This window comes from Puma concolor, chromosome B2 (genome assembly GCF_028749965.1).
Source record: "Puma concolor isolate L17-30 chromosome B2, mPumCon1.1.hap2, whole genome shotgun sequence".
NCBI lineage: Eukaryota > Metazoa > Chordata > Mammalia > Carnivora > Felidae > Puma > Puma concolor.
The window spans coordinates 57,440,429-57,464,274 of NC_141671.1; positions in this window are offsets into that span (position 1 = coordinate 57,440,429).

The following is a 23,846-nucleotide window of genomic DNA, read 5'->3' on the forward strand; positions in this document are numbered from 1 at the left end:
AGGTGAAAGAATGAAAATGATTGAAAGAATTACCTCTTGAAATCTCCAATCTGAGAGTGTTGTACAGTTGAGTTCAATTCAAATTTCTTAGCGCAGCCTTATTCATATTCCATACCATATGTTTCAGAGTAGGGAATTAAGCATTGCCATCATTTTAAGAAGTTAACATAAGTGAGCTAAAACTTAATTTTTTAACATTCCTATTCCAATTATAGATAAAAATGTAAAAATCATAAGTTAAATATAAGCAAATATGCTCATCAGTATATTAAAATAGTTTCTAGTCATCAAGTGTGATTAATTCTTGGGAATTCAGAGGTAATTTAGTAAAAGAATATAAATTTACATTTAAGGGCAGGTTTGAAGACTAACTCAGCTACTTACTGGACATTTAACTCTGAAGTTAATGAAACTTGCCATCCCTCACTTTCCTTATTCATAACACAGGGCTAATGTTATGTATCTCAGACAGGTGTTGTGTAGGTTTAGGTTGGTTAATACTGTTAAACATTTAAGATAATGTCTGGAAAATTGTAAGAGTTCAATATTTGTTAGGTAGTAGTAGTAGTAGTAGTAGTAGTAATTAAGTTAATATATTTATTAGATAAAGGATTAATAACAATTTAACACAGTATATCAGTAGAAAGAAATAAACATAAATATAAACTGAAAAGGCACTCCATAAAAAATGCAACACCTATTACAGCAAACTAAAAAACAATAGGAAGATGAATTAATTTACTTAGGTTGGGAGAGTATATAAGGCTTAAACTCATGATTTATATAATATTATAATATTATAGACATTCTTATTTATTCCAACATCCTCACTCACCTACTTCCCCTGCTCATAGAACACTACATTCTAAATAGCTATGTACAGGTAGAAGAATGGAAGATTTTGAGGGAGAATTTAGAAATCAGGCACATCACTTTTGTGCACATTCCTTTGACCCCAGGACTCAGCCACCTGGTCCCACCTAATAATAGGCAGAATGATAAATGTAGTGTGACAAAGAGAAAAATAAGATAATATTGGTGAGCTCATATAATGTTGTGAGCACTGCCACACACCTACTAATGCAAATGTTGGGATGTTTTCAATATCTTAATAATATAAACAGGATAAGTTATGTCATTTTTTCATGTATATGAACCCATCTCTAAGATAACCTTTTAACAAGCAGAGCATAAATATTTAAAATATTGAGAGATATTTCCAAATTAGCCTCCTTTTTTTTTTCTAAGTAAAGATTTTTTTTTCACAGAGAAGTTAAGGTCACAGTAAAATTAAGAGGATAGTACAGAGATTTCCCATATGCCCCATGGCCCCACACATTCATAACCTATCCCATTACCATCATCCCACCAGAGTGGTACATAAATTAAAGGATAAACATACATTGATGCATCATTATTACCCAAAGCACATAGTTATCATTATGGGTTCACTCTTGGTGTTGCATATTCCATGGGTTTCGACAGATGTGCAATGACATGTATCCATTATTATGCTATCATAGAGAGTCATAGAGACTCTATTCTATCATAGAGAGTTTTTCACTGCCCTAAAAATCCTCTGTGCCCTGCTTATTCATCACCCTCACCCAACTCTTAGCAACCACTGATCTTTTTACTGTCTTCACAGTTTTGCCTTTTCCAGAATGCCATATAGTTGGCATACTACAGTATGGTGCCTTTTCAGACTGGCTTCTTTAACTTAATAATATGCACTTAAGCTTCCTTCATGTCTTTTCATAGCTTGATAGCTCATTTCTTTTTAGTGATGAATAATATTTCATCAGGTGAATGTACCACTGTTTACTCATCCATTCACCTACTGAAAGACATCTTGGTGGCTTTTAAATTTCAGCAGTTATGAACAAAGCTGTTATAAACATCTGTGTGCAGGTTTTTGTATGGACATGTTTTCAACCCTTATGAGTAAATACCAAGGAGCATGACTGCTGGATCATATGGTAAGAGTGTGTTTAGTTTTCTAAGAAACTACTAAATTGTCTTCCAAAGTGGCTGTACCATTTTGCATTCCCACCAGCAATGAGTGAGAATTCCTGTTATTCCACATTCTCGCCAGCATTTGGTGTTGTCAGTGTTCTGGATTTGTGTCCTGATTTTGTTCTGGAACAAACACTTGTTTGTGGAACAGACACTTACTGTCTGGAACAGACACTTACTGTCCCTCCATTCCTTTTTTACTGATTTATGCTGCCATCAGTAATGTATCAAGTCCCTGTTTCTTCAGACTTTCATAAAGATAGTGTGTTGTCAGAATTTTGGATTTTTGCTAATTTGATCATAGATGAAACATATTAGCAGTGTTATTTGAATTTGTGTTTATTAGGAAAGAGATTGAGTATCTCAATATTTATGAGACATTTTTATTTCCTTCTTTATGAACTCTGCTCATGTCATTGGTGATGACAAAAAGATTTTGGTGGTGTTTTTTTAAATATTCATAGGTACAGTTTATGTATTTTAAAAATGCCCACTATATTAGGAAATGCAAACACATTCCCAGTTGTTAGTGGTTGCTTTATATCTTAACCATTTATTGGTGTCCAATCTATATAGAAAAAAGGTTACAAATCTTAGCATATAGGTAAATAAGTTTTCACAGACTTAACACACATGTAAAACCAATATATAGTGCAAGAAACAGAACTGTAGAGAAATCTCAAGAGAATCCCTTGTTATTCACCCTCCTGTTCTCTACTCAGTTTCCAAAGATAACCATTATTCTGTTTTCTAATATTATAGAGTAGTATGCAAGTTTTAAATATTTATGAAATTTAAGTCAAATTATATGTAATTTTTGTATCTTGCCTCTTATGTTTGTGATATTATATTTGTGATATTATTTATAATATTGTGTTTTTAAATTTCCTCCATGCTATTTGGGATAGCAATTCATTATAATTGCATAATAATCATTATTATTACTATATAATATTGCATTATTTAAATTATACCACATTTACTTACCCATTTTGTTCTTGATGGACATTTGGGGAGTTCAGCTTGGGGCTGTTAAAAATAGTCTTTTGGTGAACATATGTACCAGTCCACCCAGGGACCTGGGAATAGACACATCCATCCATGTGTCCAGAGTCTGGTCTACAGAATTCAGCCTTTTATTTTTAAAATTATTTTTGTTAATGTTTATTTTATTTTTGAGAAAGAGAGACAGGGTGTGAATGGGGGAGGGACAGAGAGAGAGGGAGACACAGAACCTGAAGCATGCTCCAGGCTCTGAGCTGTCAGCACAGAGCCCAACATGGGGCTTGAATCCAAAAATGCAAGATTATTACCGAGCTGAAGTCGGACGCTCAATCCACTGAGCCACCCAGGTGCCCCCAGAATTCAGTCTTGGCTGTGGAAACTGAAAGAGCCCTAGGGCTTTTTTCTAGCCCCTCTCATCCATGGCCCAGGGCCAGTTCTACATACCAAGGGAACAAAATATATAAGAAACCCATACAACTCAGTAGTAAAAACAAACAATCCAATTAAAAAATGGGCAGAGGATCCGAACAGATATTTTTCCAAAGAAGACATACATTCAGCCAATAGGCACATGAAAAAAAAATGCTTAGCATCATTAATCATCAGGATAATGCAAATGAAAATCACAATTAGATATCACTTCATACTTATGAGATTGGCTATCATCACAGAAACAAGAAATAACAAGTGCGGGCAAAGATGTGGAGAAAAGAGAACCCTCATGCAGTGGTAGTGGGATATAAATTTACACTGTTACAGTGGAAAACAATATGAAGTCTCCCCTCATATTAAAAGTAGAACTACCATATGATCCAGCAATCCTATTTCTGGGTATGTATCCAAAGGCAATAAAATCTCTATCTTGAAAAGATATTCTTCAAGATATTAGCAGTCCATTGCAGTATTAGCCAAGACATGGAAACGATGTCTTGTTAAATATAAAGTATATTTAAAATATAGATTTTAAAAATACATAATGGAATATTATTCAGCCATGAGAAATAAGGACATTCTGCCATTTGGGACAACATGGATGAGCCTTGAGGACATTACGCCAAGTTAAATCAGTTAGAGAAAGACAAATATTGTATGATCGCACTTATGTGTAGAATCTAAAATAAGCCAAACTCATAGAAAAGGAGACTAGAGTGGTGCTTGCCAGGGGCTGGCAGAGGGGAAAATGGGAATGGGGAAATGTTGTCCAAAGAACAAACAACCAGTTATAAGATGAATAAGTTCTGGGGGGTCTAATGTAAAACACGTGACTATAATTAACAATACTGTATTATATACTACTTGAAAGTTACTAAAAGAGTAAATCTTAAGTGTTCTCACCACACACACAGAAAAGAAAGTAACTATGTGAGGTGATGGATGTGTGAACTAATGCTGTTGTGGAGTTTAAATAAAAACTTGGAACTATTGGTGTTGTGGTAATCATTTTGCATTATATACATGTATCAAATCATCACATTGTACAGCTTAAAGTTACACAATGTTGTATGTCATTTATATCCCAATAAAGCTAGGAAAAATAAAAAATGAAAGCACAGTCTGAATCAATCCAATTCTGTGAAATTTGTTTAAGCTTTCCTTATCGCTTAGCTTAAGATTTTTTGGTGAGAGTCTAGGTATTCTTACAAAATCTGTGAATTCTCATTGTTGCTTTCAGTGTTCTAAAGATACTAATTATATCAAATTTGTTCAAATCATTTGTATTTCTTACTTTTTTAAAATCAGTTTGTTATATTAGCTCTTGAGAGAATTCTCATTGATTGCAGATAACTACATTTATATTTCTAATTCTAGTTTGTTTTGCCTTTATATGTTTTGAATTTTATGTTATGAAATTTATTTTAAGAATATAAATTTAGGATTATTACATCTTCCTGATTGATTGATGTTTTCATATCACACATTTCAATGTTTTTGTGTGGAGCAATTTTTTTTCTAACTGAAAAATTCCATTAGTTTCTTTTTTTTTTTTTTAATTTATTTATTTTGAGAGAGAAAGAAAGAGCATGAGGAGGGGAGAGGCAGAAAGAGACGGAGAGAAAGAGAATCCCAAGCAGGCTCTGCACTCTCAGCATGGGACCTGATGTGGGGCTTGAACTCATGAACCATGAGATCATGACCTGAGCTGACTAAGGGTCAGACACTTACTAAGCCAACCAGACACCCTCCATTAGTTTTTTTTTAATGCAAATCTTCTGTATATGTTTATTTGAAACTATTCATTGTTTTTCTTCTTAAAAGATATTTCAGTGAATGTGGTACTAAACAGTGGCAGGGTTTCTTTTCCCCAGAACTTTAAATATGTCATTTCAATGTTTTTGTTGTTATTGCTTTAAATAAACATTATTGAAATAAAAATTATATGAAGAAAATTCACTCATTTTGAATATACAGTTTGATGAGTTTATTGTGTTTTCTAAAATGTTATATACATCAAATTATACATTACAAAATTCATTATATTTGGTGAACAGATTTTTTGAGGTTCATTCATATGGTTGGAAATATCACTAGTTTATTCCTTTTCTTATTTATTTTTATTTTTTGAAAGACAGAGAAGCGCATGTGAGTTGGGGAGGGGCGGAGAGAGAGGGGGAGAGAGGATCCAAAACGGGCTCTACACTGACAACAGAGAGCCTGATGCAGTCCTCGAACTCACAAACCAGGAGATCATGACCTGAGCCAAAGTCAGATGCTTAACTGAGCCACCCAGGCACCCCAATTTATTCCTTTTTTGTTCTTTTCCATTACCTGCAAGTTTATTACTCATCCACCTGTTGTTTGACACTTACGTTGTTTTCAATATTTTATTATGAATAAAGCTGGCATGAGATCCATGGACAAGTCTTAATATTGGCGTATATCTTGATTTCTATAGGGTATATTCCTATGAGAAGAATTTCACAGAAATATGATAAGTAAGTATTTGATTTTGTAAGAAAATGGCAAAGTATTTTATAAAGTGGTTTGTACAATTTTACATTCCCTCCAGCTATGTGTATGAGCTCTAGCTGCTGTAATTTCTTGCCAACACTAGATACTGCCACTTTTTACTATTAGCCATTCTAATGAAAGAGTAGCAGTATCTTATGCATTTAAGTTTATATTAACTGATTACAAGTGATGTTGAACTTCTTTATAAATTTACTCACTATTTGTGTCCTTTCATCTGTAAAGTGTATGTTCAAAGTTTTTGTTCATTTTTATTGATTTTGAAGCTTTATTTTTCTAAATGTTAAAAACTATAAATCCTACTAAACAATGCTTTAGCTGAATCTTACTGAATAGTATCATGGCAAATTTTATATGTTGTCATTTTCATTTCATTTCAATTATTTGTAATTTCCTTCAAAATTCTTCTATTCATGATTAAACAGAAGTGTGTTGTTTATGTTCCAAATATTTAAAGATTGTTAGGAATTTTTTTTGCTATTCATTTTTAATTTTAGTTCATTGTTATAGAGCACATAGTATAAAGTAAATCATGTTAAACTTACTGAAACACATTTTTTTTTAATTTTTTTTTTCAACGTTTATTTATTTTGGGGACAGAGAGAGACAGAGCATGAACGGGGGAGGGGCAGAGAGAGAGGGAGACACAGAATCGGAAACAGGCTCCAGGCTCCGAGCCATCAGCCCAGAGCCTGACGCGGGGCTCGAACTCCCGGACCGCGAGATCGTGACCTGGCTGAAGTCGGACGCTTAACCGACTGGCCACCCAGGCGCCCCACATTTTATTGCTAATTATGAGGTCTGTCTCTGTTAATGTTCCTGAGTTTTTGTGTGGAATATGATGTATGTATATGTGACATTGGAGATAGATGATAGGTAGGTAGGTAGGTAGGTAGATAGATAGATAGATAGATAGATAGATCATCACATCTATCATGTACATATGATATACATAAAATGTAGTAAGTGGTTATATACATGATAGGTAGATAATGTGAAGAAAAGTGTGGTACATATATATTTTTAAGACACTTAACTGATACTTTTTAAGTTATATACTTTTTAAGATACTTTAAGATACTTTTTCTTCTATTAGTAGTTTTTGGAATAGAGTTGAAATTGTGGAATTCTATTATTTAGTTTCTATAAATTTTCTTTGAAGCTCAGTTGTTAGATGCATACACATTTAGGATTTTTATAGTTTATTGATAAATTGATTCCTTTATAATCATAAAATAATTTTTTATCTCCATAATATTTTTGATCTTCTATAATATTGCTATAGATTTAAAAAATTATTTTAATCTTTATTCATCTTTGAGAGACAGAAAGAGACAGAGCATAAGCAGGGGAGGGGCAGAGAGAGAGGGAGACACAGAATCTGAAGAAGGCTCCGGGATCTGAGAGCTCAGCACAGAGCCCCACGTGGGTCTCGAACCCATGAACCGTGAGTTCTGAGATCATGACCTGAGCGGAAGTTGGACGCTCAACCGACTGAGCCACCCAGGTGCCCCTAGATTTTTTATAATTGATGTTTTCATAGTTTATCTTTTACCAAACTTTCACTTCTAGCATTTTTTTTTTTTTAATTTAAAGCTTGGTTACTTATAGACAGCAAAAAGTTGGGTCTTATGACTTTGTTCTCTCTGAGAAACTCTTTCAATTGGAATAATTACACTAGATTTAATAAAATAATAAATATATATGGGTTTATATCTATTTAGTTCTTTTTGTTTTTCCATATTCCTTTTTTCCCCTTTTCCTGCCTTTTTTTTTTCTTCTATAATTTATTAGGCAGTTCTGGGACCATTGCTCAGTCTAGGAATACCTATTTTGAATTACTGGGGTGACAATTCCCGAGTAGTCTACCCTGTACCCTGTAAATTATTAGGTTGTGTTTTGTTTTGTTTTGTTTTGTTTTCAGTCCAGTTGGTTGAAACAGGCACTATTCCTGGCTCTCCCAGATGCTGGACACTGTTCCCTTTAATACTTCCAGATTGTTCTTTCCCCAGGCCCTGGGTAGTTTCCACGCATATATGAACGAATCAGTTTTTTGTTGAACACTTGAGGGAGATCCTTTGCAGGGAAACTCTCTGGAGCTCTTTCTGTGTGCAGCTCTCTCCTTTTTGGTACTTTGTCCTGTGAAGTCAAGGTCCCTTGATCTCTCTTCACTGTCACCTCCATCTCCAGCTGGGTGCTTTCTCTGTACCTTGGCTTAGAGGTTTCCCCTCAGCAGTCAAAGCGATGGAGTAATCAGAGCTCACCTTTTTTGTTTTCTATTTCTCAGAGATCATTGTCCATTATTATCTGATGTCCACTATTTTTTTTATTTTTTCAGAAGATATATATATATATATATATATATATATATATATATATATATATAGCAAATTTCTACAATTACAATTTTAAAATAAAAGTGAAACATATCTGTTTCAGTCTGGATCCCAAACAGAAGTGAATATCCAACCAATTAGAAAAATTTAAAGAATGTTTATATTTAGAAGGGTTATTTATGGAGATTTGGTTGTGCACAGGGAGGCCATAATAAATAGTATTAAAATCCTAGGCTAATAGTAGCAAGATTATTGCTAACTCTGGTGCTTTGGGGCCTAGGACATAAGGTGTTTACTAGAACTCAGAAGCAGAGAATAAAGTAAAGAAAACTTCCTTGAGAAAATGCGTGACTTAAGGTAAAACTGAAGGGAGGAAACAGAGAGAGATACTGACCTCACTCTCTTCCATCCTTTCTTCTGTCTGTGGGCTTAATCTAAATCACAAGCCAAAAGGCAAGAGGAAATATAGAATAGTTTACATAGGTCAGCTTCTTAGAGCACAGAGAAAGTTGTATTTGCAAAGGAAATGGAAGAAATCCAGCACATATCCTTTTGGGCATACCTCTATCCATGCAGTTGTGTAAAGCCTGGGAATCATGTTTCATTCTCTCATGTGCCCCACCTCCGCATTCCAATAGGCCACCAATTGTGTAGATTCTACTTTTTAATATGTTACATATTTATTGCTTCCTCTCCAACTTACTATTGCCAATGTTTTAACTAATGTTGTCACCATGTTTCCATACACTTTGCCATAACCTCTTACTTGTCTGACCTCCCACTTTTAGTCCCTCCTCTTCAGTCTATCCATTCTTTAGAAATAATGGGATTGTCTTTTCTTTCTTTTTAATTCAAATAGAATCACAGCATTTCACACCTTTATATTTTCCAGTTGTTCAAATGTTTCAGTGGGGATTTCGAAATAATCCATTTTCTGGCTTCTACCATTGTTGCCATCTTAAGCAAGAGTAAGTCATGATAAAATACAAAATGTAAAACTGGTTGTTTTTCATAAATTTCTCTTGACAACTCCTATTGTCCGAATCCTTCAAATGTCATCACTCTCTCATTATAGCTGTTACTAGGTTATCTTTTTTCCACAGTGCTGACCTAGCTTCCTATCTCAACTAATTGATGCCTCTTTAGCACTCATTAAACTAAGAATTACTTCTATTAATCTTTGTATTATTTCTCGTAATAAAAGACTGGTTTTTATGTAGGGCATACCTTGTATCAACTCAGATGTGAATTAGTTACTCATTCTTAAAGTATTCAGGATCAATACTTAATTCACTTTATCGCTTAGTGAGCTATCAATTAATTCAGTTTTTAATCCAGTTTTTATTTTATGTGCTCAATGAAACACTTTATATAGTGTGTTAACATTTTAAAATCTTGGTCACAGAGAATCTATTTGAGCCATTTTTTATTTCAAATAAATACACGGAAATATTGTTCAAATGACACTTCATTTATCTAAATCAGTCTACAATTGTAGAAGTTGTTTGCTGTGTTTAAAAGGGAATGTATAATTTGGTGAACAATAATGATAAAATTTGATGTGCACTTACAAGTCTCAGCTTCTCATTATAGTTCCTTCTTCACTAAAATTTTATCCCTTACAACATTACTCTTCTCTTTATATTACATTGCATCAAAAGTTTAATCATTTCTGAAATGTCTGCATCTTCATCTGATTCCACCACTTAATAGCTTGTGACCTTGGACATGCTTCTTTTGGGATGTTTCCTCATCTGTGAAATGTGAATAATCACTTCTACTTTAGGGCAATTTTGTGAGGAATAACTAAGTTAATGCATTAAAAAGCTTAGAGCAGTGTTTGGAGTATTGGAAGAAATCTACAAGTGTTATTGTTGTTGTGAAATCAGATAGAAATGCTTAGTCTGTCTCCTCCTCTCTAAGGCCAATCAGTTAACCTGATTTGCACTATTGCTCCCCATCAATTCACATCTCATTGAAGACTTCACTCTCTCAATTATCTTATTTTTCCTGGATCTTCCATTTCTCCCTGTCATTTGCTCTTTCTTATCAGCATTTAGACATCTTTAAATATTTGTTTCACTGTAAACATGCCACTCAAACATGTTCCGTGAGGACAAGTTCTTGTGCTCATTTCTTTTCTTATCACAATATCTCAGTGCCTGATATGTAGTTGCACTCAATAAATATTAAATAAATAAAGGAATTGAAAAATCACAAATTAATCATTTGAGGGCCTGAATGCTTTAGCAATATTGACCTATGTCTCACCCATGCTTCACAGACCAACATCTATGAACACCTACATCTATTTTCATTTCCCACTCATTTCTTATTCCTCAGCAAGCTGATCTCCACTTCCCGCATTTTACTTAAGAGGTTCTTATCAATTAAGTTAAAATATATGTTGTATCAGGGGCACCTGGCTGGTTGAGTCAATAGAGCATGTGACTCTTGATCTTGGGGTAATGACTTTTAACTCCACATTGGATGTGTAGAGATTACTTGGACGTATTTGCACCTAACATATGCCATGGAAACATTGGTTATTCATTTTGCTCTTAGCTTCCAAATCAAGTAAGACAAGTTCATCTTTTCTAGGAAGTTAAGTTTTAAAAATTATTTTGAGCTGTTTGAATTATCTTCCTAACAAATATACTTACTTCATTTTAAGTAGCTGCATTTGAATATTCACATGTATGTTCTTAGAAAAAAAGTGTCATTTTATTACTTTATCCTCCCATCTGTAATTTGGCATTTAATATGCATATGTATATGCATATCTTATGTTTAATTAAAATATATAATTTAATTATATTATATATTTAATTAATGTATCTATAAATATCTATATACCTTACTTCTATAAAATATATTTCATAGAACTAACATATACATAGTACTACAACTGACTCTTTGTAATGCACACACACAAAAATTACATTACTTATTCAAAATTTGTATTCAAAATTAACTGTCTGTATATATTTTTTATAGTGTTGTATGATAACTTAATGTTTTTTAATTATTCCAACATCTAAGCATTATGGATAAAGTAAAATCATGCTCACTATATTCACTAGCTGGGTCTCATTGCCACAGATGAGAAATTTCATCCATTTTTGTTGGACTCTTATCTCCTTCCCTGTAGTAGATGATATGGTAAGCCTATTCCTTTCTTTTTCAGTCATCAATTTGCTCTTTCTTCTTTAACCCTAGAAGACGATGGCTTTGTTGGCAATTTATTTATAAAATTGAGCCATCCAGTGTGAATCTCACATATTTCTGTTTTTCCCTCAAAATATCTTGGCCCTACACTCTTTGTACTGCTATACAACATCCTGGTAATTTCACCCATTAATTCAACTTTTCCTCAGTCTATAACTGACATTGCCCCAAACTCTACTGGGATATGACTGCATTCTTGACCTATCCCTCTCTGCTTTGGAGTTCATATGTGACTAATGACTTCATCATCCTTTAAATGTTCCTATTTCCCTTGGCCCTGATGTTCTTCACCACTTCTCAGTTATTTCTCACATCAAACACCTTTCCTTTACCCTTCTGTCAGCTCAGTTTAATTCAGTATACAATTAATTAATCAATGTGTAAAATAAAAAATGGAAATGACTAGTGAGGCCACGTTCCAATGCTAGGTAAATGTACTCTAATAAAATTGAATAGTACTCACACAGGTGCTTATCATGAAAGTGAATTAAGGGATTTTAGTGATGTACAGACCAAGTACAGTAGGAGCCCAAAAGACATAATGCCCTCTACAAGGTTATTTCAAAAACATACTAGGGAGGGCCCAAGACAGCAAGCAGCATGGATGTTCTCTGCTTCTCTCATCCCTAAAATGTAGCTATATCAGCACCAAACCATTTTTGCACACCAAGAAAATTGATCTGAAGATTAACACAACAATCGGCATGACTTGAGCCCCAGAACTCAGCAGGTACGTGGGGTGGAGAGGTGAACTGGGGGAGAGAGAAATCTCAGAGGGTAGGGAACTGTTTTGTGGAGAGAGGACAGAGAAAAGCACTCCCCCTGAAAATAGCTGGAGAGAAAGAAAAAGAGTGGAAACACCCACAAGTGACTGAGCAAGAAAGGGAGAAAGGAGAAAGAAAAGGGTTTCAATATCATTAAGACTCTATAAACAGGGGAGAGCAGAGTCAGAAATACCACAGCTCAATACCTGGTGGTACTCTGGTGGGAAGGGTGAATCCCCAGGAGCAGGCAGTGAGGTCCAAGGGGCCCACAGGCCACACAGGGAGAAGTCGTTCTGCTAGGAGGGCATTTGGTAGAGGCCAGATGACCTTCCCACAGGCAAAGGTTCCAGCGGACCCCAGAGAACAGCCATTGTTGGTGGTATTGAAACAAAGACGTCAGGGGGCAGTAAAACCTGGTGCCAGTTGTGTGTTGTGATTTACTATAACCCCTGAACCACTGCTTCTACGATCACACTAACTTTTTCTGGGGCAAGCCAGCACCTGGCCACAATCTCTGAGCCTCTGCAGCAACATGATCACATGAATGTCCCTGGGGTCAAGCCAGTACCAGGCCATTGCTCTGCAACTGTCCACCAGAGAGACTGTGCGGGTTCAAGCTGCAGGGTCCTCAGAAGTGAGGGGTTTGGAAACACAGCCCCATCTGAGATAAAATTCAGGAGGGAGGTGATGCCTGGCAGGCTGATGGCTTGGACATGGACAGTGTAGAACTGAGGAGCGAACAGAAGACTGAGACAAAAGAGGGGTACTTGATTGCTGGTTGGTGAGACCGCAGAGCTCTGGTGCTAAAGACTAGGAAGCTGGGTGACGTCATTTTCACCTCTCCCGCGCATGTGCACACAAACACACAGGTGCCACACCAATCCACCACTGTAAGTTAAGCAGTGTCACCTAGTGGAGAAAAGAGTTGTTACACCAAACCCCCTCCAACTGTTCCAACCAAACCCTAGAGGACCACTACTGGTCTCTCCACCTGCTTAGTGTGTGGATTATAAAATGCTTTATAGTTAGAATTCTAAGGGAAACTGATGTGATTTCATTTGGATTTCATTCTGTTTGCTGGTCCATCCTTTTGTTTTGCTTTGTTTTGTTTCTTTTCTTTTCTTACTCTTGGATACAGAAAGAGAAAACATTATTTTTATTTTCTGTTTTTATAATTTTTAAATTTTTTTTACTATATTTTTATTTTGTAAATGTTTTTATTCTATTTTACTCTCTTTTTCATTTTATTCTATTTTATTGTATACATTTTAATTTTTAAACGTTTTCTTACTTCTTTTCTTTTCTTTCCCTTTTTCCTCTACCAAGCTTCTTTAATCAACAATACCAAAACACACCCAGGATCTAGCTTCCTTTACTTGATTTTTTATGTTGCTTTTAATTTCTTAATTTAAAATTTTTATTTTATTAATTATTTTTTTTCTTCCCAAATGACAAGTTGAAGGAATTCACCCCAAATGAAAGAACACAAGAAATGACAGCCAGGGACTTAATCGACACAGATACAAGCAAGAACTAGAATTTAGAATCATAATAATTACAGTACTAGCTGGGGTTGAAAAAGCATAGAATTCCTTTCTGCAGAGATAAAGGAAGTAAAATCTAGTCTGGATGAAATTAAAAATAATAAATCTAGATGCAAACTCAAATGGATGCCGTGACTGCAAGAGATGGATGAAGTGGAGCAGCAAATCAGCAGTATAGAAGACAAGATTATAGAGAATAATGAAACAGAGGGAAAAAAAAGAGAGAAACTAAGGGAAAAGAGCACGATTTAAGAATGAGAGAACTCAGTGACTCATTCATAAGGAATAACATCCAAATCATAGAAATCCCAAAAGATGAAGAGAGAGAAAAAGGGATAGAAGCTTTATATGAGCAAATCATAGTGGAAAACTTTCCTAACCTGGGGGAAGACACAGACATCAAAATCCAGAAAGCACAGAGAACTCCAATTAGATTCAACAAAACCAACCATCAACAAGGCATATCAGTCAAATTAACAAAATACACAAGGAAAGAATTATGAAAGTAACAAGGAAAACAAGTCTGTAACCTATAAAGGAAGATAGATCAGGTTTGCAGCAGACCTATCCAGAGAAACTTGGCAGTCCAGAAAGGAGTGACAGGATATGTTCAAAGTGCTGAATCAGAAAAATTATGCAGCCAAGAATTCTTTATCCAGCAAGGCTACCATTCAAAATAGATAAAGAATTTCCCAGATAAAAAAATACTGAAAAGGTTCATGACCACAAGCCAGCCCTGCAAGAGATTTTCAGGGGGACTTTCTGAGGGGAGAAAAGACAAAGCAAAACAAAAAAGACCAAAAGCAACAATGACTAGAAAGGACCAGAGAACACCACCAGAAACTCCAAATCTACAGACAACACAATGGCAATAAATTCATATTTTTCAGTACTCACTCTAAATGTCAGTGGACTAAACACTCCAATCAAAAGGTAAGAGAATGGGGCGCCTGGGTGGCTCAGTCGGTTGGGCGTCCGACTTTGGCTCAGGTCACAATCTCACGGTCTATGAGTTCGAGCCCCGCGTCGGGCTCTGGGCTGATGGCCCGGAGCCTGGAGCCTGCTTCCGATTCTGTGTCTCCCTCTCTCTCTGCCCCTCCCCTGTTCATGCTCTGTCTCTCTCTGTCTCAAAAATAAATAAACGTTAAAAAAAATTTTTTTAAAGAAAGGTAAGAGAATGGATAAGAAACAACAGAATGGATAAGAAAACAAGATCCGTCTATATGCTGTTTATAAGAGACCCAGTTTAGATCTAAAGACACCTGCAGATTGAAAGTAAGGGATGGAGGGGCGCCTGGGTGGCGCAGTCGGTTAAGCGTCCGACTTCAGCCAGGTCACGATCTCGCGGTCCGTGAGTTCGAGCCCCACGTCGGGCTCTGGGCTGATGGCTCAGAGCCTGGAGCCTGTTTCCGATTCTGTGTCTCCCTCTCTCTCTGCCCCTCCCCCGTTCATGCTCTGTCTCTCTCTGTCCCAAAAATAAATAAACGTTGAAAAAAAAAAATTAAAAAAAAAAAAAAAAAAAAAAAAAAAAAGAAAGTAAGGGATGGAGAACCATCTATCATGCTAATGGTCACCAAAAGAAAGCCGGAGTAGCCATACTTATATCAGACAAGCTAGATTTTGAAATAAAGACTAACAAGAGTTGAAGAAGGGCATTATATCATAATTAAGCGATCTATCCACCAAGAAGATCTAATAATTGTAAACATTTATGCCCTCAATGTGGAAAATCCAAATATATAAATCAATTAATTACAAACATAAAAAAACCTCATTGATAATAATGCCATAATAGTAGGGGAATTCAACACTCCACTTACAGCAATGGACAGATCATCTCAGCAGATCATCAACAAGAAAACAATGGCTTTGAATGACACACTGGACCGGATGGACCTAATAGATCTATTCAGAACATTTCATCCTAAAGTAGCAGTATACACATTCTTCTCGACTGCACATGGAACATTCTCCAGAATAGATCACATTCTGATACACAAATCAGCCTGCAACAAGTACAAAAAGATCGAGACCATACTGTGCATATTTTCAGACCACAATGCTATGAAACTCGAAATCAACCACAAGAAAAAATTTGGAAAGGTAACAAATACTTACAGTCTAAACAACATCCTACTATAGAATGAATGGGTTAACCAAAAAGTTAAAAAGGAAATTTAAAAAGTATATGGAAACCAATGAAAATGATAACACGGCAGCCAAAAACCTCTGGGATGCAGCAAAGGTGGTCATAAGAGGGAAGTATATAGCAATCCAGGCCTTCCTAAAGAAGGAAGAAAGGTCTCAGATACACAATCTAACCTTACACCTTAAAGAACTGGAAAAAGAACAGCAAATAACTCAAAAATGAGCCGAAAATGGGAAATAATAAAGATTAGAGCAGAAATCAATGTTATTGAAGTAAAATTTTAAAATAGTTGTAGAACAGATCAATGAAACCAGGAGCTGGTTCTTTGAAATAATTAACAAAATTGATAAACTCCTAGCCAGTTTGACCAAAAAGAAAATAACCCAAATAAATGAAATCAAGAATGAAAGAGGACAGATCACAAGCAACACAGCAGAAATAAAAACAATAATAAGAGATATGAGCAATTATATGCCAATAAATTGGGCAATCTGGAAGAAATGGACAAATCCCTAGAAACATATAAATTACCAAAACTGAAACAGGAAGAAATAGAAAATTTGAACAGACCCATAAACCAGTAAAGAAATTGAATCAGTAATCAAAAATCTCCCAAAAAACAAAATTCCAGGGCTGGATGGCTTTCCAGGGCAATTCTACCAAACATTTAAGGATGAGTTAACATTTATTTTTTTGAAGCTATTCCAAAAAATAGAAATGGAAGGAAAACTGCCAAACTCATATTATGAGGTCAGCATTACCTTGATTGCAAAACCAGACAAAACCTCCACTAAGAAGGAGAACTGTAGACCAATTTCCCTGAGGAACATAGATGCAAAAATTCTCGACAAGATACTAGCCACTGGATCCAACAATACATTAAAAGAATTATTCATCATGATCAAGTGGGATTTATACCTGGGATGCAGGGCTGGCTCAATATCTGTAAATCAATCAATGTGATACATCACATTAATAAAAGAAAGAACAAGAACCACATGATCTTCTCAATAGATGCAGAGAAAGCATTTGACAAAATACAGCATCCTTTCTTGATAAAAACCCTCAAAAATGTAGGGATAGAAGGATCATACCTCAAGATCATAAAAACCATATATGAAAGACCCACTGCTAATATCATCCTCAATGGGGAAAAGCTGAAAGCTTTTTCCCTAAGGTCAGGAACAAAAGAGGGATGTCCATTCTCGCCAACGTTATTCAACATAGTATTGGAAGTCCTAGCCTCAGCAATCAGACAACACAAAGAAATAAAAGGCATCCAAATCAGCAAGGAGGAAGTCAAATTTTCACTCTTCACAGATGACATGATACTCTATATGGAAAACCCAAAAGATTCCATCAAAAAACTGCTAAAACTGATCCATGAATTCAGAAAAGTTGTAGGATATAAAATCAATGCACAGAAATAGTTTGCATTTCTATACACCAATAATGAAGCATCAGAAAGAGAAATCAAGGAATCGATCCCATTTACAATTGCACCAAAAACCATTACATACCTAGAAATAAACTCAACCAATGAGGTGAAAAATCTATACGCTGAAAACTATAGAAAGCTTATGAAAGAAACTGAAGACACCAAATGCTGGAAAAATATTACATGCTCATGGATTGGAAGAACAAATATTATTAAAATGCCGATACTACCCAATGCAATCTACATATTCAATGCATTCCCTATCAAAATAACACTACCATTCTTCGCAGAGCTAGAACAAACAATCCTAAAATTTGTGTGGAACCAGAAAAGACCCTGAATAGCCAAAGCAATCTTGAAGAAGAAAACCAAAGCTGGAGGAATCACAGTTCCAGACTTCAAGCTATACTACAAAGCTGTAATCATCAAGACAGTATGGTACTGGCACAAAAACAGATACTCATATCAATGGAACAGAATAGTGAACCCAGAAATGGACCCACAAATGTATGGCCCACTAATCTTTGACAAAACAGGAAAGAATATCCAGTGAAATAAAGACAGTCTCTTCAGCAAATGGTGTTGGGAAAACTGGACAGCGACATGTAGAAGAATGAACATGGACTATTTTTTTTTACACCATACACAAAAATAAACTAAAAATGGATGAAAGACCTAAATGTAAGACAGGAAACTATCAAAATCCTAGAGGAGAAATCATGCAAAAACCTATTTGACCTCAGCCACAGCAACTTCTTACTCAACACGTCTCCAGAGGCAAGGGAAACAAAAGCAAAAATGAACTATTGAGACCTCATCAAGATAAAAAGCTTCTGCACAGAAAGGAAACAATCAGCAAAACTAAAAGGCAACCGATGGAATGAGAGAAGATTTTTGCAAATGACATGTCACATAAAGGGTTAATATCCAACATCTATAAAGAACTTATCAAACTCAACACACAAAAAACAAATAATCCAGTGAAGAAATGGGCAAAAGACATGAATGGCACTTTTTCAAAGAAGACATTCAGGTAGCTAACAGACACATGAAAAAATGTTCAATGTCATTTATCATCGGGGAAATACAAATCAAAATCACAATGAGATGCCAAGTCACACAAGATGACAAGTCACACAAGTCACACAAGAATGGCTAAAATTAACAACTCAGGCAACAACAGATGTTGGCAAGGATGTGGAGAAAGAGGAACCCTTTCGTACTGCTGGTGGGAATGCAAACTGCTGCAGCCACTCTGGAAAAAAATATGGAGGTTCCTCAAAAAATTAAAAATAGAACTACCCTACGACCCAACAATTACACTAGTAGGTATTTATCCAAAACATACAGGTATGCTGTTTCAAAGGTGCACACACACCCTGATGTTTACAGCAGCGCTATCGACAATAGCATAAGTTTGGAAAGAGCCCAAATGTCCATCGACAGATGAATGGATAAAGAAGATATGGTATATATATAGAGAGAATGGAGTATTACTTGGCAATCAAAAAGAATGAACTCTTGCCATTTGCAACAATGTGGATGGAACTAGAGTGTATTATGCTAAGCAAAATTAGTCAGAGAAAGACATATGACTTCACTCATATGTGGAAAACAAATGAACATAAGGGAAGGGAAGCTAAAATAATATAAAAACAGGGAGGAACAAAACATAAGAGACTCTTAAATATAGAGAACAAACAGTGTTGCTGGAGGGATTGTGGGTGGGGGATGGGCTAAATGGGCAAGGGGCATTAAGGAAGACACTTGTTGGGATAAGCACTGGGTGTTATATGTAGGGGATGCATCACTGGTTTCGACTCCTGAAATCATTATACTATATGCTAACTAACTTGGATGTAACTTTAAAAAAAAATTAAAAAAAATACCAATCATTAAAACTTTATTTCAAAATATCTCTGAAGACCAAGTAGAAAAGTGTTAAGGTGGCAACAAGGAACTTCAGGCACTGATCTATAATATCAGAAAAATTACAGAGATTGCATAGGAATTGTGATGTAGTAAAACAGAAAGTAATAAGGAGAAAACTATAGATTATGCTAAAACATAAAAATTCTGGAATTGCAGGGAGGAACTTTTTACCAACTTGTATGGGTAACGAACAGCCATTGAAGATTTTATGTGACACATAAGTGAAGTTTCACATTATTACATAATTTTTCTGACATAATTTAGGATAAATTAGTGTTGAGGGCACCTGTGTTGGAGGATGAGATTCAGGCAGGAGTCTGTTTGAATTGTGCTTTAGAAAGTAACACATCTCCAATGGAAGTCAGATGAGCACATGTGTAACATTTTGGAATCTGGAGCCAGACTGTTGCTCAACTCCTGACTCTGTTGATAATTAGTTCAGTGATTTAAAGCAATACTTAAATCTCTTTGGGGATCATTATCCCCATCCAGAAAGCAGAAATGACAATAGTACCTCCTTTTTAGATTTGTTGAGGACTATATAAGGTAAATCGTGAAAGGCCCTGGTGCACTGGTTACACCTAGTGTTTACTAAATAATCACAGCTCTTGTCATCATCAATGGTATTAACTAAAAAAGGTGGTTGGAGAAGTGAAAACAGAAAGCAGAGTATGGAAGTAAAATGCATTTGGGAGGTAGATGAGGACTTTTTAACTTATCAAGGAGATGGAGGAAAGAGTCAAAGATGTCTCAGAGGTTTCATTCTGGATAAGTTGGAGGCTGTGTGTGCCATTAATCAAAACATGCAGGTCACCAGGAGTTGCTGCTTTTGGAGCTGAAGTAATAAATCTGGGTTTGCTCATGCTGATTTCAAGGCACAAGTAGGTCATAGAGGTAGAGCAGTTATTATGCCGTTGAACATGCATTTTACAAATCAGGGATAGAAATATAAATCCTGGAATTGCACAGACAGGCCTGAAATCTTGAAAAGAAAGAAAATCCCTAACAGAATTAATCATCGTTTCTGGAATGGAAGTATCACCACGCCTCAACCATTCCCTGAGGCTTCCTTCTGAATGTATTTCTCACACAGGTATCAAAAATGAATCCTCTTGGTTTCCCTGTAGTGGTGCCACCACTAGTCCGCCACATCTGCTTTAGTTTGCTCACTCATAACTCATCTTTCTCTCTTTTTTTAAATTTTTTAATGTTTATTTATTTTTGAGAGAGAGACAAAGCACGAGTGGGGGAGGGGCAGAGAGAGAGGGAGACACAGAATCTGAAGCAGGCTCCAAGCTCTGAGCTGTCAGCAGAGAGCCCCACGCGGGGCTTGAACTCACAAACCATGAGATCATGACCTGAGCTGAAGTCGGACGCTTAACCGATTGAGCCACCCAGGCGCCCCACTCATCTTTCTCTTAATGCCAAAAACACCCACCCACCTGCATCATCTGTACGACTGTTTGCACAAAGCCACGGAAGGAACTGAGGACATCTTTCCTCTTTGTGACCGCTGCTCTGTCAGTGAAACAACTCTGAGGATTTGCTTCCCTTCACCCTGACGCTCACACCAAATCCTAAGGAGTTACACTGGACAATAATTCACATAATATTCACTCATTCAGCATACTCAGAGCCTCCTCTCTTATAATAAATATTTTCCCAGGGGTTTCTGTAGTCCACACTGTAATTTTTATCTATTCAAATAGACCCACTGGGCCAAGTGGAATTTTCCCGTTTTTTGTTTTTTTTTTTTCTGTTTCCCATTTCTTATTCTTTCTAGGAATGAGCTCCCAGATCACTTCCACACTCTCTGAAAAAGAATGCATTTCTAAATTTTCATCTGTCCAGGCCTAAGGATTGTTATTTTTCTGTTCCCAAAGATGTTTTCTCAGGACTTCAGTCTGTCCAACAGTGTCTTTTGTCTCCTCTACTCATCTAGTCTATTACCCTTGAAGCAGCCTCTGGAATAAATATAGTTTCTTAAATTGAATGTCAAAGAAAACTATTATACAAGTTGTGTTTGGGACGCTCTATAATTGAGGAGTAGCAGTATGGAGACTGGCTGCAAACTATCTTAGTAACTTGGGTGAGTAGCAAAAGCAGTGCTAGGAGACTGAAAGCATTAAAGCAGAACAAACAAACAAACAAAAAACAACACAAGAAAATTAAGACTATTTTGAGATCTTACATTTCTAAGAGATACACTAAGTTATTTTTAAATAAAATTGATTTTATAAGAGATTTTATAAGTCCCCTTGGTATCTACTTGAGAAATTAAACAGTCATCGTGAATAATTTTCCTTCTTTTTAATAAATTTGTAACTTTTGTTCATTACAATTCCAGCAAGCATTCATGTGTTATGGTGACATTGGTGTATTAATAACCATAATTTTCTTTTTCTATTTCTAAATATAAATTTGATTCATTTTCCTTCTATCCCTAAAGTTAGGTATTTAATCAAAGGGCAGCATGGGGTCAACTCCTGCATTGGACATTGTTGATATGCTGAGGTCAGGGTCATCACCAATGTAATGACTCCTTATAGATTAATGAAGCTCTGGTCCAGCTTCAACCAAAGAATGAAAACACAAAAGGAGAGACACGAGTAACTATTGCCAGTATTTTGTTTAGTTCACTTTGAAAAAGTAGATACATTTCAAAGTTGTGCATGCTGTGTTCTTGTCTTGAGATTTGAGGGGCAGGAAAAAAATTTAAAAACAAGGGAGAAGTATTTCCAGATTCCAAAAAATGCCCCAAAAGTAACAGAGTGAATCACGGCATGCCACTGGGTATAAAGGCACATACAGTCCTAGAATCCCAAAGCAGTTAATTTGGGCCTTTTAAAATTTTTTCCTTGCCAGTGCTATTGAAAGTGGGTAAAAGAAAAATAATCATTATGCTTAGCGAATGCCAAAACACCTGGTCAATAAGACGTTTAAGTAATTCATATGCTTTATTTTAGCTTCACTGTAAAATAATTCTTTTGCTTTGTCTCAAGTGTATAATTCAATTTTCTGCACAGAATGATGGCTCAATAAATGTCATAATGTGGTGATTTACATCTGATACATAGTATTATAACAGATGATATACACTGCACAATTATCTGTACTAATATTTTTATAATTTTGATGTTCTGCAAATATTTATTCAGTGCCTATTATATGCCAATGGTATACAAGGCCTTGAGTATACAATAATGACAAATATCAATCAATCCCTCACTACTTGGAATTTTGTAGTCTACTATGCCATTCATACGTGTATCTATACTATAGAATGATCTGTGGAGTAAAGTACATTTTGGTATCAGAGAGTAGCCCAGAGAAGCATAATCTGCACTCACAGATCAATCATAGTTCTCAGTATTAAGAAATACACTTCCCACTGGGGGAGATGATACATAATAAAAGTTGAATGAAACCTAGCTTTTCAGTAGGATTCTACATTTACAAGGCAATTTTCAAATTATGACTTTTAAAGGAAAGGAAGAGATTTGCACAGACATGTAGATATATACTGCTAATCGTTAATGATTACTTATTCTCTGATTTTGTTTCTGGATTTATTTTTAGTTGGGATACTGTAGTGTTTATAATCTAATATTGTACCTCAAATATTCTGAATGTGGTAGTTTATTGCACAAGTAAGTTTAATGCAACTTACTAAATGTTTATTCCTATGTGCCAAGTGTCACGTGCTCAGTGCTGAGACTACAAATATATCAAAGACAACAGTCCAGTTTAAAGGGATCAATCTAATATGCACTTGGCCTTCTAAATGTCTCTAATGGTTTTTATTCCAGTAATAAATATTTAACCAATCCTAAATATAATGCTAAAATAAGACTTTAATTTATAATATTTAATGACCCAGTGAAAATAGTAAATTCATTTTGTTTACATTTAGATTTGTAGGAAAAGAAAAAAAAAGACCTATAGTGGTATATTATGGAAATTTAATTAGTTTATTCATTTCAATAAAAGATTTGGAAATTACCTATAGATTGCTATCTACTTATTGATTATAAGCTACTTATTTTTAAATGTTTATGTATTTGTTTTTGAGAGAGAGAGAGAGAGAGAGCGCACATGGGAGCAGGGGAGAAGCAGAGAGAGAGAGGGAGAGAGAGAATCCCAAGCAGTCTCTGCACTGTTAGCTCGGAGCCCGCTAGAGGATTGAACACACGAACCGTGAAATCATGACCTGAGCCAAAATCAAGAGTAGGACTCTTAACCAACTGAGCCACCCAGGTGCCCTGATTATAAGCTAATTATTAATAAAACTTAGAGTTGAAAGCTGACATTTTTGCTTATTTAGATTCAACTGTGAAAGATAACAAAGGTTTAAGGAAACACAGACACACTAATTAACTAATTACTTGAAGACTACCTTCTGAAGCTTTCCCTAAACTTCAATATATCATTGACAGTTCTGTAATCTCAGTAAGTCTTTTTAAATTA